General features: G+C 36.7%; 1 protein-coding gene and 2 long non-coding RNA genes across 9 annotated transcripts in view; 1 reads left to right on the forward strand and 2 right to left on the reverse strand.

Moving 5' to 3' along the window:
- Nucleotides 1-11,958, reverse strand: part of LOC310717361 — a 65,522-nt gene extending 53,564 nt beyond the window's left edge. Inside the window, exon 1 of the long non-coding RNA XR_014530805.1 lies at nucleotides 11,865-11,958. This is a non-coding gene — a long non-coding RNA (uncharacterized lncRNA). The remainder of the gene's footprint in view (nucleotides 1-11,864) is intronic.
- On the reverse strand, nucleotides 7,122-10,817 carry LOC310717347. The gene is made up of 4 exons (XR_014530790.1): nucleotides 9,336-10,817; nucleotides 8,878-8,978; nucleotides 8,221-8,363; nucleotides 7,122-8,040 (listed from the first exon to the last, which is right to left on the reverse strand). It is a non-coding gene; the product is annotated as an uncharacterized lncRNA (long non-coding RNA).
- st3gal3b (ST3 beta-galactoside alpha-2,3-sialyltransferase 3b) overlaps nucleotides 8,914-16,380 on the forward strand; it is a 55,975-nt gene continuing 48,508 nt past the window's right edge. For 3 of the 7 annotated variants that reach the window (XM_083525164.1, XM_083525167.1, XM_083525165.1), the window contains exon 1: nucleotides 8,951-9,163. The gene's annotated coding sequence lies outside the window, so the exon portion shown is untranslated. Of the gene's footprint in view, nucleotides 9,164-16,380 lie in introns of all 7 variants that reach the window. The other 4 variants (XM_083525170.1, XM_083525171.1, XM_083525166.1 and 1 more) reach the window with 2 other exon arrangements.

Below are 16,380 nucleotides of genomic sequence, written 5' to 3' on the forward strand. Positions count from 1 at the left end.
ATAACCCCATTTGTGTTAAATATGTTTATATTATATATTTAAATAAGCACATCATGTTTTTGTCTGACGTGGACCCACGTCAATATCTGATCCGTTTTCTAGACGTTAAAGGTCCTCAGTAGAATAGCTAAATCATGGTAACAAAAATTAAAAAATAAACTTTTTATTTTAATAGAAAAACTAAAGGTTGCGACTATTTATGCATCCCCACTGTTCACAAATGACTTGTTAAATGTTAGTGTTAAAGTTTCAATCATTAACATAATAAAGGTGTCGCTTGTGTTCTTAATATAGCTGTGGAAAACGTTACAGCACCGACCGGAGCGTGACACTGATAAGAAACGTTAGATAATTATTAAACAACCGGTAAAAAAAAAAGAAAAAAAAAAGAAAAAAAAGAAAACCAAAAAAATAGTGCCTAAAAAAAGGAACAAAAGCATCACCAATGAATGGAAAGAAACCAATGTTTGGGGTAAAAAAAATAAAAATAAATAAAAGAGCAGGTATTTTGGTAAAATCTTTAAAAAAAAACAGTATTTGGGATTAACTGGAAGTATTCTCATCATATTATTTAGTATTACAGCCTCACATCCAGCCATGGATTATCAATAATAATAATAAATAATAAGTTTAATTTATATAGCGCCTTTCCCAAGCTCAAGGATGCTTTACAAGGTACAATATAATATAATGAACATACATAAACATAAACATATTCGTCGGACATTTGCCCAGGACGAAGGATCACATGCAGCTGCATGAGTTAATAGCAGAGACATAGACATAAAAACATACAGGACAAGAGATAGAACACTACATAGTACATGAAACATACACCACATTTCAGAAAAATGAAGGACTCCCAACACATATGCATTGACTGATAGTGGAGGTTGAAAAGGTGGGTCCTAAGCCTTGATTTAAATTCAGTCAAAGTGGTGATGGTTCTGAGTGCAATCGGTAAGGAGTTCCATAGTATTGGAGCAATGACAGAAAAGGATCTGCCACCCGCAGAGGATAGACGGTATCTAGGTACACAAAGAAGTTCAGAATTTGAAGACCGGAGTGATCGTGAAGGAACATAGGATGAGAGAAGATCGGAAAAATAGTGAGGGGAAAGAGCATTTAGTGCCATATAAGTGAGGAGTATGATTTTATATTTTATGCGAGATGAGACTGCTTAAACCATGGTCATATCAGCTTAAACCATGGTCACTTCCCAGCACTGACAAGTTTAAGCTGTTATTGATGTTTGCAGAGCAAAACTAACTGAATGGATCAAAATAATGCTTAATTTTTTATTACGCAGTTTATAAACGACTCGTAACATCTACAATCTCCTGCTCCGCATCTCTCACACAGATAAAGTAGTGCCAGACGATTACATAAGTGATAGAGAGTGTATGTGCATCTGTGCCGCGTTTCTACTAATAATGAAGCTGTTGGAGTAACTGCTGTTTTTGTTCTATTTCCCATTTCAACGTTTTCTTCTCCAGTTCATCAAATTCATCTTGTGCCTCGAGTCGTTTATGAAAATCCTATGGAAATTCACCATAGAAGTTCCACCACACGCTAAACTCCATTGAGCTGAGTACGGTCATTTAGAAATGTGTACAATCACATGTGTACTGACTCTGGAACTAAAACTGGATGTCACTAAGGTGTTTATAAGCAGCGCATTCATTTAGAGTCAATTGACAAACGCAAACTACCTGCGTGTTCAATGGTCTGAAATCACACCTGAACTTCCATCCAATCACAATCCACTATTCACACCTGAACTTCCAGGAAATCACAATCCAGCTTTCACTCTGACTGAGGTGTATACAGAAATATACAACAGTTCAGTTTTCAGCAGGAAAACGTTTTTATGCGTAGTGGAATTTAAAGGTTATAGTTTGACTCGGCGTTGCAGTGGGATTTAAACCCTAAAATCATCATGTCACAAAAGCCGAGCCGTTTAAATACTGCTGCTTTCAGACTTAAAATAACAATAAGCGTGCAGTGAAGTAGAAACATCTTTTACCCTGAAGCCCCTTTATTTTGGCTGGTTATACTTTAACCAATGTAGACTTTAACCTCTGGTTTAAAGAGAATAAATAAATCAATATGTCATTTAGAACAGTAAACTGTTTTTTTGTTGGGACAAGAAATATATTTATACAGCACCAATGAAAAGTGTAGAAACACACAGCCTTTAATGGTTTGTGAGACACATGCATGTTCCTTTTGTTTCTATGCAGCCAACGTATTTAAAGCAAAAACACACAGTAATGTGACAGTGAATGAGTGGATGAAATTTCTGTTTAGCCCAAATGGACATTTATTAATCTAACAAAAGAGATGATGTGATCAGACTCAAACTCGAGTTCTGTAAGAGTTATTTAGAGAGTAAACAGTCATCTGGAATGATATCTATTATGGAACGACCTGCACAGTCACCTCACCTAAATCCTACTGAACTGCTCTGAGATTAACTGGATCACAAAAAGGAAACCTCCAACTAGTTAAGACCATTTTTGGCGAGTTTTACAAGAGGCACGGTGAAGTATTTCAGCTGAATGTTTGGAGAAACGAACTGTCGAGAGTGAAATTACTAAAATTATTTTAGTAATTTATAAATGGTTGTCTGAAATTCTAACCATGCGCATGGCATATGGATATTATTACACATTATGCACACATTATGCAATCACCGTGTTAAAAATATGTTACTGCTGCATCATGATGTTTGGGCTTTCTAAAGAAAAAAAAAAAAACACTGACAGGGCGAGTAGTATTGTATCTCTCAGCATTTTCACAATGGACCTGCGTTGTAGCCTGTTTTCTGCATGTGAGAGTATACTTTGTGCAAAGCTTGGCGCCTCTCGGGGTCAGAAATCAAAATGGATCAGGAGTCACAAGAGCCTGATGGATTAACAGCCCTGAGTGTTATTTCTGGATTGTGTGTTTAAACAGAATCCAGAGCTTTAACCTTCTTACTCTTATTCTATACCTACTCTATTCATTATCATATACGAGTTGCTTTACATTCCTTTGAGACTGTGGTCATTTAAAAAATCTTTCCCCTAATAAAAAAGCATTTCTTTTTACAGGAAACCTGCCATTTTTTACTCAGAAATGATCCAAGACAGTTTTCCCTGGGTTCTGAACAGAACGTCTTTAGGTGCTATAGCTTGGAAAGAACATGGAAGTCTGGAGCTACGTGGAAGATTTGTGTGATTAGCTATGAGAAATGATGTGTAAGATCGACAGAATTGAGTTACTAATTATAAAACACAATGGACTAATACAACGAAAGCTGCTTGAGTTAAAGGTCGTTCTGTGGCACGACTTTATCCGTTTCTCCTGCTTGAACATGGCTCATCACCTTTCCAATCCAGAGATCATTTTAAAGCTGACATCAGCACATGACTGTCAAGTGATTGTCATGTGACCCGAACTACTTTTTCACTCTGCATATTGGAGACGCATATAATCATACAGAGCTGTGTGTAAATAAAGATTCCTCTGTTTCTCAAAGAGGTGATTAGTTTAGCCTGGTTTGCTGTTGCTCACCACATCTAATATTGTGGCAGAACAGCGAATGCTTAATACAGGCATCCTGCTAACTCTGAGTGCCTTGGCCTTTCTATGTGAACTAAAATGAGTATTATATTAGAATTCTATTAGTATGGACGAGGATTAAAAAGTTCTACTTTCGCTTACTATGCTATACAGTTAATTGCTAAGAGCATTGGAGGTGCTGGGATTTGAACTCATGACCTACCACAAGGCTGTGTGACATGCAGGTAGCAAAGCAAAAGCTCCCTTATTCTACATACATGAGCTTTTTATGTTCTTGCCCACAGTTGGGGGTTGGTGTCAATTGGAACTTGTGATCTCTTGTATAGTGTGAACAGTTTGCTTTTTCCTGTTCTTTGATGCATTTAGCACAGCCCAGTTGTTACATTCAAAATTTGACTTTATTTTTTAATTTAGTGGCTAGAATGAGATGTATGAACGGTTCCGTCGGTAGTCTCATGCAATGCTACTGTAAGAACGACGACTAGCTAGATATTGATGGATGAAACAATCTAGAATGCTATTCCTTCTAAACATTCTTTATATTAAATTTAAATTTCTAAAGATCTAATTTCCCATCTAAATAAATAAATATATAAATAAAGTCTTATTGGACACATTGATATACAAAAACCTCAAGGTCTCAAGATACCTACTTAGACCCATCACAATATAGACCGTTCCAGAATGAGCTTCCTGTCTGTCCTGGTGCCAGAACCACACTCAGCGTATACAAACATATAACATCTCAGCGGGTTAAAGCTGAATGAAAGCTCTGAGCAGGACAATATTTGGACTGCATTATGTACTATGTGTGTGTGGTGCAGCATCAAAGATTAAATCCATAAAACATCCTGGATGAAGGAAACAAGTAGATGCTGCTATTAGATTGTTCTCACTCACCATTTCTCAGGCTGTTCGGATGATGCCAATGTTTTAGTCGGAAAGGCTGATTCTTTTGAAATGTGTTTAAGGAAGTGTGGGGAAAACTGATCCCAAGATGCAATATAATACACTATATGGCCTAAAAGAATTGGGAACACCAGACCTTTCCACCCATATGTGGTTCTTCCCCAAAGTTCTTTAGGTGCAGCAGCATGTAATTTTCACTGTTCCTGCATGACAATGTCCCTGTGCACAAAGCCAGCTCCACATGGGTTGGAGTGGAAGATCTCCTGTTATAAAGCTCTGACCTCAACCCTATTGAACACCTTTGGATTAAACTTTATAAACACAGTCCAAAATCTTTCCAGAAGAATGAAGCTTGTAATAACTTTATAACAAATATTATTATAGCAAATAGGGACTTAATGTGGAATGCGATGTTTAGAAAGCACAGAGGAAACTTGTGGTTAGGTGTCCACAAACTTTTGCCCATAAAGTGTATAATAAATACAGCCCATGTTGAAGGATCTTTATTTCTCCAGTCATCAGTAACATTTTGCAAAGTAGCTCACAGATTAATGTATGAGAATTAAGAAATCATCACATAATATACATTTCAATTAAACAGACTCATTTAAATACCTATTCATTTATCTCCAACCGTCTGAAACCAGATTTGAAAAAATAAGTACACATTATAATTCAGTAACATGAAACATTTCAGAAACAATATCTTGAAGTTTTCTCTCTCACATCATTGATTCCTCCCTTTCGGAAGCACATTGTTGCACTTCATTGATGTTTCAAGTCATTATGCGAAGTTCTCTTTAAGATCTCACCACAGCATCTCAACAGGGTTGAGGTCTAGACGCTGACTTGGCTATTCCAACACCTTGATATTTTTCTTGGGTTTGCTGGTGTGTTTGGGATCATTGTCCTGTTGCATGACCCAATTTCAGCCCAGCTTAAGCTGCTGGATCAACAGCCTCACATTTGTCTCAAATCATCACTCCTGCACCACCATGATTTACAGCTGGTATAAAGTATTTGTAATAATACACTGTGTTTAGCTTTATCCAAACCAGGTGCTGTGAATGACGACCAAACATCTCCACCTAGGTCTCATCAGTCCAAAGAACTTTTGTGCTTTGTTTGCATGCTTTTTTTTCTCCCCATTTCACAATAAAATCCGTCCCTGTTCATTTTTTTTTTCCTGATTATGACACCAACGATACCAGAGGTCTGTCACGTGATTTTGCTCATAAGTATTACTTTATAAATTTGACTCTTAAATGTTTGTTGTTGGAATTAGTTTCTTGGGATGTCCAATCCTGGAATGATTGGCAATTCCTTCTTTCAAAGTTTTAAATATAAAAAATCTAAAGTTGTTTGGAAATGGCCTAATAACCCTTTCTAGATTAATGATTAATACAAGTTCTCTAAGGTAGAGCTGATCATGGTTGTTTTTCCTTGGCATGATGTACTGTAGTGGTCCAGAACAACAAACTGCTTTTTATAGAGGTAGTCTATGTTTCATTCAGGAAAACAAAGCACCCAATAAGCTCAAGCATAGTCTTGAGAGTGCACATTACTGAAGAGGAGTTTATTCGGTTACATGAAGGACATGGAAACACAGCTCCTCTATTGATCTCCTGGTTTAAATATGGAACGGAGATCCAGGTTTCGCGTTACGTCTCTGATTTAATATTTGTCGATTGGTCTCTCTAAAGTTGTACAAACGATTTATTTCATCATAGTGAAGGAGAGGGTTAGACAATTCTGTTAGTTAACCCTCGAGATCACTTAGTGGCTGATCGGAAAAGGGAGAAATCAAAACACTTTCTGAAATAAAAAAAATAAGTAAAACCTGTTGTATTATTTTTTAAATGGCCTGCTGTCTAGGAATAAATCAGCTTTGATGTTATGTGTTTATATTGTAATGTCATTATTATGCAGTGTGTCTCAAAAGTCAGGAACCAATGAGGCTAAAGCAACCCTTAATTCTTTTAATTTATTATTTACAATCGCCACTCTACTGATTTTATTTAACATATTTAGATATTCCAGTTGGTTCCTGCCTTTTATCCCCTAATGTGACCAGTATTAGAGCAGCTGTAACATTCCAGCGTTCAGCTACACGGCCAATATTTCTTCATATTTATAAATGACAAAACAGTCCTAACACTTTACTTTTAGCTGCATCACAGTTCGAAACCTTATATTTAAAGGATAGAAAACATTTGTGGGGAGAGAACACTTGTAAGTTTAAACTTTCAATATAACCTAAAGGCTACGATCATATGATATTGGTACCGTCAATTGTTTTTGCTCCAATGACCCGCATCTGATTTACTGTATGACACAAATCGCTTTTATACGTTATATAACAATAACTTCATTCACTGCAAGGACATGGATATTGGTGTTTTGATTTCCAAGGAATCTTTTTAAGTGACTGGAACCGGATGGAACCTACCAACAACTAAAAGGTGTAGTGAACTTCTTGTTCAAGAAATCACTATGTGTAAAGACACCAGTAATGTGAATGTTTCCTGAATAGAACATTGTTCATGCTTCAGTAAACTTTAATAAATCCAACAATATAAATGAGAATATACTTAATATTATATAAACACTGGGGAATGTTCTGTGAATTGTTTAATCCAGATGAGCCTATGAAGGGTCAAAAAACCAGATTGTATAATATTAAAATGATGGGTACCAGGTTTCCCCTTACTTATGATTTTATAAAATTTAGAAATAAATAAATATAAAGATTTACTCTGTTATATGCTTCACTAACAGTTTTTTCTAGTTCAGTGTTTCATAGCACAAATGAAAATATAGAACAATTCTATTTATAATACAGTAGAGTTCAATGATGAATACAGCCATATTCTTATAATATCAGTGACCGTTAATGAGGGACGTGAGACTGGTCCTTATTTTTCCATTAACATTTTTCCAAACTGGGCCATGTCTGACGTACTGATAAATCAGGATATTATGTAGGTGAGAGTCAGTTAGTTTGCTTCTCAGTTTACACTTGTTCTGAAAGTCTGCTCACGGAAGGAGGTCTTGTTAAAGTGATTTTTTGAGCTTAAATATAAAACCAAAGGTTACATTAAATATTTAAATAGAAATGATTATCTGTGCCAATGGCTTTGTTTCCATTTATTTTTCTCTTCTCATATATGGCATGGCAAATCAAAGGTCACCACTTTGGCCCACAGGCTATAGTTTGAGCATCTCTAGTTTAGACACACACACACACACACACACACACACACACACACACACACACAAACACACACACACACACACACACACACACACACACACACACACACACACACACACTATAACCTCTTTAGTTTTTGAATGCAGTAGCTGACTAGCGAAAACCGGCATGTGAAAAAAACCTCATGGTGTCCATGAAAAGAAACATTGATTTGCGTGAAAGTGCCAGAAGTCTGTTATTTAAACCCACCATGTGAGTGAAACACTGAATGACTGTGTCAAAAAATGAGGCAGGGGTTCCAGATTGAGGGTTTTTACCTCTGCTAACTCCAGAACGTCCAGATGTGCATACTTTGCAAATTTTTTTATAAATAAATAAATATACCTGAAAGAAATATTTTACATTTCACTCCAAACTGTAGCCTGAGGACAAACTTCATGTCACCATGAACATTCAGGAATTCGACATGGTTCATCATTAAACCTCAGGAGAATTAAAAAAATAATGTATACACAATAGACTTTGCTTACCAGAAAATCATACAAGATCCCTTTTTAGACGCTAATGTGACTAGCAAAGAGAGTAAGCTGATTCCCTCAGCTTAGCATTGTCCACATTCCTGTGCCATGGTTTCTATAGTAACGCCTTTCTCATTGGGATTAGTTTGGCAAAACTATAAAATATAAAAATGCATAACTAATATATATATATTAATTAATATGGTAAAATTTGACGCGTATTAAAGGAGTCTCCAGTGTCAGCGCTTTTTTGCCACAAAATTTTTAAATTCGTGTTACGTTTTATCACAACCTTGATTTATTTATTGTTTTTTTTTCCGAGAGAGCGAAACAAAAAGCGATTAAGGAAGGCAAAAGTGGAACCAATTTCCACAACATGTAGCTGTAAACGGATAAAAAAAATAAGTACTCGATGATGGATGGATGATTAATTGTAATGGTGTGTAGAAGAGGACAGCTGTGACAGCCACAACTTCACCTTGTTGATTGTTTTCTGGGAACATCTTGACACAGAGTGATTTATTCTTCATCTACTATATGTTACATGTCATTATTTTGATCATCTAATATCATTTACATATAGGGATTTTGCAATGGGTTTAATGAATAGATTAGGGGTGTGTGTGTGGGTGTGTGTGTGTGTTGTGTATATACTTTATATATATATACCTGTTTAGATACAATCTCTGTAGGCTTTCATGTTGTTTGAAAAGATCTGGCAACCCTGTGCTACCTCCATTAGTGTGTTGTAAAGAATGGGAGGGTGTTTTCTGAAACACACACACACACGCGCGCAATCAGCCATACACTTGGTAGCTTACAAACCGTTATCTTACATTCTGGCTGAAAAGGGAGACGAGAAGAAAAACATGGAGGTTGTAGGAGGAGGAATAGACATGCCATCGACCAGGCTCTTCATTTGAGCTTTCCGAGGAACTGAGGACGGAGAAACCAGGTAATGAACACGGCACAGAAAAAAACCGGGGAAAGAAAAAAAGGGGGAAAATGATCTGTGTCGAGGTATGTTCATTCCGAACCGTCGGTTCTGCTAATTTAGTTAGCTTCCCGTCATTACCTCAGGATGTCAGCGTGTAAATGGAATACATTTCGGATTAAAAAGATCTTACTCTCGTTGGTTTTGAAGGCCGAAATGAACGAAAAATCGTGCTCCTTTTTTCTGTTTGCTCTACTCGGTTCTTCTCCCTGCTCCTGCTGGAACAGACCTGTTGTTGGTTGTGAACTCAGCTGAAGTGTAGCGACAGGCTGAGATTCTCCTCAGAGCGCCGGAGCTGCGCGCGGCGCGAGCTGAGATTAGGCCCCGCGCGCGCAGAGCTTTCTGACTGGAATTAGTTACATTTAAATCGAAATGACCGTTATTACATTTGGCGCCATTTATAGCTAGTTGAGTGTAATGTAGAGTCAATTTTGGAGTTATTTTTCTCAATATTTCTTATATAATCTGTAAAATGATGTCAAAATTCAATGAAAGATTTCCAATGAAAACATTTGACCGTCACATCTTCTTGATCAGTTTCTAGTTCAACCAAGGCTCACTTTTACAAACTAAAACGAAATTAACTCAAAAATCATTCTTGACATTTATATAATAATCAAACCATGTTTATGCAACATAGCCAACAGTATGTGCACCTCAGATCATCTCACTAATATCTTCTTCTATCATTAAAATGTATCCAGAATGTCTTTGCCCACCGTTGACATTTACACATTATAACATTTGTTGGTGTGAAGGTTAAAGTGGAAGAACTTGGGTCTTCTCAACCCTACTGAACACATTATGGATGAACTTACTGTGAAAATTATTTTTTGTGAAAACTCAATGAAATAGATTTTAAATGAACACATTATATAGACACATCTATTTATCTGCTTCTTGGTCAACCAAGGCAAATTTTTCAAACTTAATAATACAATTATTTCAAGAATCATTGATAATTTCACAATAATTAGACCCTGTATACACAATATAGACAAAAGAATGTGCAACTAGGAACATCTCATCCATATCTGTTCTCAACTCAAGCTTTATTGTCATTATTTTACATACACAGTACAACACGAAAGAAATGTTGTTACTTCTAAGGTGCAATGGCAGTGAAAGAACAAGAGTAAACATAAATTAACAGTAAACAATAAACATAACAGCTACAGTGTGATATATATGAGGTCGATGTAATAAATATGAGGTTAAAATGAAGTAATGTAACAATCTAAGCATAAAGTGCAAAGTTATTTTTTACCAAGTTGGAATCTACAATGTCTTTGTCCAACGTGGAATTGACATTTACGCTAATTCCAATTATGCTCAACCGAACACGTCTGACGATGCACCTGTACGCAAACACGTGAGATCCGTGAAGACACGTTTGTTGGTGTGAAGGTTGGAGTGAAAGAACTTGATTTTCCACAACTCCACAGAGTACCTTTGCGATGAACTGAAACTGGAAACATTTACATTACATTTAGATGTACATTTGCACCATTTAGCATTTATTTGTACAAAAATGCTTTGAGTCTCAATGTAGCAATAAATAAATCTACACTGGTATGCTAGAAACTTAAGATAAATTAAGTGTTTCAGGAAGATATATACACTGTATGTATATATATATATATATATATATATATATATATATATATATATATATATATATATATATATATATATATATATATATATATTTTTTTTTTTTTAATTATTATTTTTTAAATTTTTTTTAAACAAGCTGTTATGCTTATTATAACAATATAAAACCCTAATTCAGGGTATGTGTATATATAAAAGCGAAAATAAAAAAATGCAAAAGCCACATATTGAGTTTGACTTTTTATTTGACCATTTTAAACTATATATATCCAAATTTTATATATATATATATATATATATATATATATATATATATATATATATATATATATATATATATATATATATATATATACATACATAAATCTTCTTTTGGCTGCTCCCTTTAGGGGGCGCCACAGCGGATCATCCAAATCAAATCAAATCAAATCAAATTTTATTTGTCACATATACATACAGGGTAGGACATGCAGTGAAATGCTTATTACGACGGTCCGGCATGAGGGAATAGGATAGGGAGAAAAATAATACAAAGAAAAAGAAGACTGATAAATAAAGTATAAAAACTATATTAAAAAAAAAACAAGGTCCATTTCCATACCCCTCTGTCCTCTACTTTAGTGGTCCCCAACCCCCGGGCCGTGGACTGGCACCAGTCAGTGGGTCAATTGGTACAATTATTATCTGATTCTGAACGATGTTTTATTAAAAAAATTACCGGATTTTCCACATCTGTCTATGACTCACTCTTGATGCATGTGAAGATGCCTCGGTCACATACCTTCATCCGCTACCTACCTGCTAAAGGGGCTGCTCTGGCCGCTAACACATAATACATTACCGTTAAATTCAAACCCCAAGTTAGCAAAATTAGCTAAAATCAGCACAGTGGATTCATGATTAGTATTATATTTAGAAAATACCAGTTTTTATGGCAGTTGTATCATTTTATTTTATTGTATTTATCCGCCACACCTTAAAGGCCGGTCCGTGAAAATATTGTCTGACATTAATCTGGTCCGTGGTGCAAAAAAGGGCTGGGGACCACTGCTCTACATCTGCCTCTTTCAAACCAACTACCTGCATGTCTTCCCCTACCACATCCATAAACTGCCTCCTTGGTCTTCCTCTTTTCCTCCTTCCTGGTGGCTCATTCCTTAGCATTCTCCTACTGATATACCTAATAATAATAATAATAATAATAATAATAATAATAATAAAAAAAGCATTGAATTGTACTCGTAGAAAATTCACATTATGAAATTAGGACATAAACATGACAGCAATAAGATATTACGGGGCAGAATTAGTTGTTGAGGTTCTCCTCAGCTTTCTCCTCTCTGCTCTCTTCCTCACCGCTGCATCCAGACTCAAGGAGTGAATTAAGCAAAGATGTTGAAGGTTTAGCTTCTGTTCTTATGGCTGAGGTGTTTGTTTGCTGCTAGTGCTGATCCATTTCCTTTCTTGCTGCAAGTGCTTCAGCTTACATTTTCGCCTGTACAGTTATAATTTGCTTAGGTGACAGAAATGTCAGGTCTTCTGAGCCTTAGGTCTTCTCAGTGTAGCAGTTAAAGTCCACCTCTGCTCAGTCAATCAATTGTATCGAACATACTGTTCCATCTGGTGCTTGCGTCCTGAACAAGCTTGTGCTCAGGTGTGCTCGTTTGTTTTTGTTTTTCTTTGAGCTTACTGCAGGCTTGCTCACGTTTTCATCTTGCAGCTCCAAACAGACAGATATCATCTTCCAGTCATTCTCAATGTAAAGGCATGTAATGCCAAGGTGTGCTTCAGTGGACACTTGTTCATACTTCAGCAGGTAAAGCCATTCTGCCATTGGTGGTGTTTCTAGCAGTCTTAACTTTTCCAAATGCCTCCTGGTTCTTTCTCTCCATCAGATTTGTGAAGTGTGTCGTTGATGGAAGAATGTATCCTGGGTCAGGGATGCTAATCATTGTTTTGAATCCTGCATCGTCCACGTATCAGTTACCAATATACTCAGGATGGCATCTGCTATAGTGATCGCTTGATGAGGAGTGCACGGAGATTTGTCTTTTAAACAAATTTACTAAATATGTGCTTTTGTTTGTAAAACAAAAAAAAAAAAACCACTTGAGTATGCAAGGTGAAGCAATTTATGAAAATCAACATTTGTATTGTTTTGGATGTTAATTGCAGATGGAAAGTTGATGCTTAAAATAATCCAAATAAATATAATACAACATAGTTTTGACAATTTTCTGTTTAAAAAACACAGACAGTTGTACAGTTGTGAAGATATGAGCATCTACAATATATAACGAATTGAATTTTGTATAATAATTATACATACATTAAATAAACCAACACTGAAAACAAGCATTTGAAGGCAGTAAAGCCGCAGTAAATCACGTGTGAAAAACAGATAAGCCACTGTTATAGTAGACAGATGCTATAAAAGAAGAAGAAGAGTGAATGTTATTAATAACAGTTAATTGAGACTGGAATGGGATGAACAAAAACACACAGGAATCTTCTGGCCAGGTGTCCACAAACCTTTGTTGATACAGTGTAGGTTTCAGGTTGGCTCCAGCTTTACTGTACACAAGCCACTTTATGAAAGGAGGATTGTTAACAACAGCACCTGTGTGAACACACTTCTCATGAACCAGGCCATATTGCTTATCAGGGTGAGTCATTCTAACTACCGCGTATAAAAAAACCTATAGTTACAAACAATCGCTTATTGTTTTGTTTGAATTTATCTACTATTATATCTTTAAAATTTTTATTTTTTTATTTTTTCCCACTTTTACCAGTATGGTTAAAAATGTTTTTGAAAAGTATATGCAGTGTAACTTATTGTTTTGCTTATTGAAACTAGTCATCAGTCTGCTCCCGAAGGTAATAACATGCTGCTAAGTACAGTAGGATGTGATTTGAGACACAGCCCGTGTATTTATGACTCGAAAGGATAAAATTATCCAGGGTGGCTGTTTTAGGATTTCACAAAATAAAACCTTTATGCACATCAACATCACATGTATTCCGCCAATATCCCTGATAAACCCTGCTGGGTTCCGTTTGTGCATTTAGCTTTGTGTCCTGTGTGTATTTTGTTATCTGATCTGTGTATTTGTAATGCAATTTGATCTGTTCTTTGGCCTGCTTTTAGCTAATAAGCTAGTGCTAGCCGATTCTTAGCTTAGCGACATCATGTTTTTGGGGATTGGTTTCTTCCTCCAGTGTTTACGCAGGTATATTAACAATCGAAATCACACACTGCGGCTTTAACTTTATTCGTCGCAGTTCCAGTTTAACATTTTACAAACTGCAGCTTTGAAGTGTTTAAAACTGCGACAAATCATTTCAAAGCTGCTGTAAATGTTTTTAAATGGAGCCTTACATTTATTTCACAGTTGCAGATAAACGTCTTACACACTGCAGCTTTAAAAAAAATTGTCACAATTACAGTTAAAGGTTTTACACACTGCAGCTTAAAATGTGATTGTCACCGTTACACACCTTAAATGTGTTGTAACGTAAGTGACCTGTTAAACATCGATGATTGGTATACTGATGAAAATGGCGTATCGCATAGCAGCATCTGCATCAGCACAATCCTGGAACTTCTGGTTATGTAACATTTTCACCACAGACTTTGAGTTACGTTTCAAATCTGAAATCACGTAAGCGTTCTGGAAACACGTGGCGACTGTTGCTACAACACAAAAAGGACGTTTAGAAATAATTTTTTTATTGTAATTTGTTTGTAGTCAAAAAGTGGTCCAGGTTCCTTTTCCCATTTCACTGATGACTCTTCATGTTCTCATCCTCAGTTCTGCTGAGTGTGTGTGTGGAGTGAGGGTTATCTCATGCTCTCCTTGTAAACATCTGAATGGAACGCTGAACTGCACCCACGATTCACATACACACACTGTGACCAAAAGTATTGAGATACCTGACTTTTCCAGCCATATGTGCTTCTTCCCCATACTTCACTTGAGCTAGGAAACCCACACCTGTTCCAGCATGACAATGCTCCTGAGCACAAAGCCAGATATGCTTTACATGGGTTGCCAAATCTTAACAATATTGACTCAAATGAAATAATATCTAATAGGTTTAGAGTGTAAAGCAGATGTTAAAAATACAAATAGTCTGTTATGTCAACTGTTTGTTTTTTCTCTAGTGTGTGTGTGTGTGTGTGTGTGTGTGTGTGTGTGTGTGTGTGTGTGTGTGTTCGTGCTTTGCACTTTGAACTTTTTATGCCTCGGTATGAACCCAGACGTCTAGACATGACAAATTGCCCATTTTTCCTGCTTTTTCACCTCAACTTCTCGAAATAAACTGCCTAATAAATCCAGTTCCTGGGACCTACAGGTGCCATTGATTCCATTGATGAGATCAACAGCGTTATTCACCTCAGGGATTGAACTCATGACCTTCTCATATGTTGCTGAAAGTCTCAACCACTGATGCACCACTTCCCTTTGGTTTTGGTTAGTTAATTATTTAGAGAAGCGAGAGTGTGTGTGTGTGTGTGTGTGTGTGTGTGTGTGTGTGTGTGTGTGTGTGTGTGTGCATGATGGGGTTTAAGGGAATAGTTTAGGTCCACGATTCCCTCCCTGCATTAATCGTTAACACACAATCGGTGAACATTCAGCCTCAAGTCAATGAGAAGCCGGGGTTTGGTGAGATTGTTTGGCTGAGGGAAAAAAGATGAGAGAGAGAGAGAGAGAGAGAGAAAGAGAGATGGATGCTCTGCTTAACACTGAAGTAATTGTTGGTCATGCAGCCCACAAGCTTCTATATTTCCAAAAGTTTGTGGACACCAGAGCATAAGATTGTGCATTTTGTTCCACATCTCGTCCCCATTTGCTCTTATAATAAGCTCCACTCTTCTGGAAAGATGTTCCACTGGATTTTGCGGAGATTCCTTCATCCACAAGGACGTTAGTAAAGTCAGCAGAGGGAAAATCTACTTCTTCGCTTACTGCATCCAAAGACGTCCCGGATTAATTGTGTGCCTTTGTTTATGTGGTAATAGTTTGGTGAAGAACCACATAGGGTAGCGTTTCATTCCTGGAAGCTGCCGAAATATTGTTTTATTTACAGAAACGTCACCAAGGCGATAACATTACACAACACGAGTATCTGACGTCTCTGGATGCTGGAGCTTGAAATGTACCCTCTGAACTAGGAGACAAAACCCTGTTCCAGCAGGACAATGCCCCTGTACACAAAGCCAGCTTCAGGAAGATCTGCTTTACATGGGTTGGAAGTCTGTAGAAGATCTCCTGCTTTTTAGCTCCAACTCTGTTTAACACCTTTGGGATGAATGTGAACGCTGACTTCACCTAGGCCTCCTGACCTTTTCACCTACATCAGTACCTGACTTTACTAACACCTTTGTGGCTGAATGAATCTCCATCAAGTGGAGCATCTTCCCAGAAGAGTGGAGCATATAGGAATCATATGGTCAGGTGGTCACAAACTCTTGGTCTTCTAGTGTGTTTGATTGTTTGCACTGTGAGCCTTAATTTTTGTTTGATGCCACCTCAGGGTTGATGAGATCATCATGGAAT

Source organism: Silurus aristotelis, assembly GCF_946808225.1.
Source record: "Silurus aristotelis genome assembly, chromosome: 22".
Taxonomy (NCBI): domain Eukaryota; kingdom Metazoa; phylum Chordata; class Actinopteri; order Siluriformes; family Siluridae; genus Silurus; species Silurus aristotelis.